We start from the raw sequence: 3,036 nt of genomic DNA, 5'->3' as shown, positions 1-3,036 counted from the left end.
TGAAAATGTGTGTGTGTGATTTCCTGCTCAAGCTTCTTCAGCAAGTGTTAAAAAAGTAGTTTCCACCAAGTATAATCAAGCTTTTGACCGGTGTTGAATGCACAGGCATAATAGTAGTTTTCAACATAAGTTTAAATTGAAATCATTTTCACATGCCATAAACCACACGATCCAAAAAAGACAAAGACTGAGCTGCTTGTCCCATACAGGGCCGCGGGGAGTCAGAGCCTAACGCAGCAACACAGGGAGCAAGGCTGGAGGGGGAGGGGACACACCCAGGACAGGATGCCAGTCCATCACAAAGCATCCCAAGCAGGACTTGAACCCCAGACCTACCAGAGAGCAGGATCAGCTCCAACCCACTGTGCCACCGCAATGCCCTCCCAAAAAAGACAATGAAAAATTATTTATTTGTATACCATTTACACCATACTTCCCCCCAAAAAAAATCTGTTTCAGACTCTTCTCTGTTCGTCTTGGTGAACAACTAAGACATCAATTACCTCCACATTTTCCCTTCAAATATACATTTGTGCCAGATAAACTGTATTAGGCATTTAGACAACAAAATTGCAGAGTTCCTGTGGAGAGTGTTCCTGCTTATCACTTTGGAACGACATCACAAACAAAAGACTTAAAACTGCCACTCAAATGAGGATTAGTAGTGCTGTGTTGGTGACATGTTTTCTAATTTTAATAAACTAATTTGTCTCCATCGAGACCCTCACTACTACAAGCAGAGGGAAGAGAAACATGAAGAAAAACTTTGATAGGCTCAGTGCTATTGAAAACAAAAATCAATCAATCAATCAATCAATCCATCCATCCATCCATCCATCCATCCATCGCTGCTTGCAGAGTTGTGGTTGTCCAGAGCCTATCCTGGAAGCATAGGGTGTGAGGCAGGGTACATCCTAGATGGGACTCTAGTCCAGTGCAAGCCTATCACACACACATTTTTTGACACCAAAACCCATTAAGGGCAAATTGTAGGAAAAACAGGTCTTTGGACTGTGAGAGGAAAACAGATTAAACCCAGGCAAACATGACAAGAACATGTAACCTCTACACAGAGTGAGCTGGATTCAAGCCCACCGCTGAACCCACAGCCCAGGAGTTGTGAGGCACCAGCACTACCAGCCATCCCTCCATGGCTCCATAACACCAAAATATATTTATAGATTCACTCATCCGACGCACTCTGGGCTGTCAACTCAGTGCCAATCGGTAAAATACATATTTATCCAAGGCGCTGTATATGAAGCTACCAGTGTTCAGACTTACACCTCATGCCTAGTGCCATTCAAGAGCACCAGCTGTATTAATTGCCTCACAGACACACACAGTGTATAGTCAGAGTGTGCTCTAACACCCAAGTGACACCAGTGTCACTCACTTTCCACCACCTCGGGCATTTGTGCCCTGTAGCTATACATGGAATTCATTTTCAGCTATTTCCTTTGCTTAGCTGTAATACATGAGGCTAGATTCAGATTTGAGAAGTCATTCTGGCTGCTGACTTGAATTTAAATTCCAGAAAAGCAGTTCTCCACTCAAAGATATGTCCTCCACAGCTTGCGTGAGAGGAGCTCAAGGCCAGCGCAGGAAGGAGAGACTGGAGACATGCTTGTCAAGGTGGATTTCCGTGAGGTTCCCCCTGAACGCAGATTGAGCCATCGTAGCCGTAGGGGCCAACAGATACATAAGCTCATTAGACCACCTCCACAATTCTCCCTCACCAGACGTTTTAGTCATAGACACAGTAGCAGAAGTTAAACACAACCCTAACTGCTCAGCCAGTCACTGCAGGCCACCTCAAAGCTTGTCCAGTGCCCTGATGAGTCCCTGACCTTTTCCTTCCGCGTTTTGAGGATGTAAATACTGAAGTATGAAAGCATCTTTGACCTGCCGTAATGGATTCTGTAACCTCCCGATGGGCCCCCAATGCACAGACCGAGGCCTGTGGTGTGGAAAGTGGATCTTTCCTTGTAGAACTGAGCCTGTCTTTCATAAAGAGGGAAGCTCCTGCGGATGCTCCTTGGGGAAACGCGGGGCGGGACTTACCAGCGCTCTCGTCCGCAAAGCCTTCCCGTTCTGCTCGGCCTGCAGGGAAAATGCAGGAGACACGTTCGCGCTTTTTCCTTCCAAGAAGTGTCGGAATTCTGATCTGTAATATGTGTCACATTCCCAAATGACCACCAAGACCCCCCTCCCGCGTCCTCCCTTCCCAAACCGCGGCAAACCTCAGTTCAACACCAACGATGTGAATGATGACTAGCCCGCAGCACTTTGGAAACCCCTCCAAGCAAATTCTACCTGTTCATCTGTTTAAGACTTAATGTCAGTGGCATGTTCAGATGATGTGCTGGTCTCACAGGAAAGCTGGAAGAGAAGGCGGAAAATAATCATACTACATTTACTTTGAACATTAATAACTCTTTTATTAAGACAAGAACTCTTCATTTTTTTTTTGTAAAAATGTCTTTTTATGAACCAATACAAAATGTGTATGGGAACATGTGGATATTTTTCTTCATTAATACACAGTAACATTGCCCAAGTACAGCAGAAAGACAAAGGAATCTATCTAAAACAACTTGATGGAGGACCATACTTCCTGGACGAAGAGTCCTTCAGAGACCCAGCTTCCAGGACACGGCGCGTTTCTAGTGATTGTTGCACAGCAAGTTGTTTCGCTTCTCTATCACTGAACAAGTCGAGTCTTTCTCTGTGAACTACTGTAGGTCTATGCAAAGTAATACTCAACACATTTAAAACAGTGCACTGTATTTCAAGAACACATAAACATGTACAACTAAAACTCAGAATTTGCCACGTGATTTCCGATTCTTGATTTCTTCGGTGTGCGGGGCCTAAAACTTTGCATTCTTCCTGAGATGCAAAACCTAATGAACCTGAGACAGGATGTGACAGGACGACTGACTGTTGGGGAAGTAAAAACAAATAAAGGTAGATATTTACTTTTGCTCCACTTGCACCCTGAATAAAGCTGTGGAAGAAAAATTAAATTTGAAA

This window comes from Scleropages formosus, chromosome 10 (genome assembly GCF_900964775.1).
Source record: "Scleropages formosus chromosome 10, fSclFor1.1, whole genome shotgun sequence".
NCBI lineage: Eukaryota > Metazoa > Chordata > Actinopteri > Osteoglossiformes > Osteoglossidae > Scleropages > Scleropages formosus.
Note: the sequence above shows the minus strand (reverse complement) of the source record.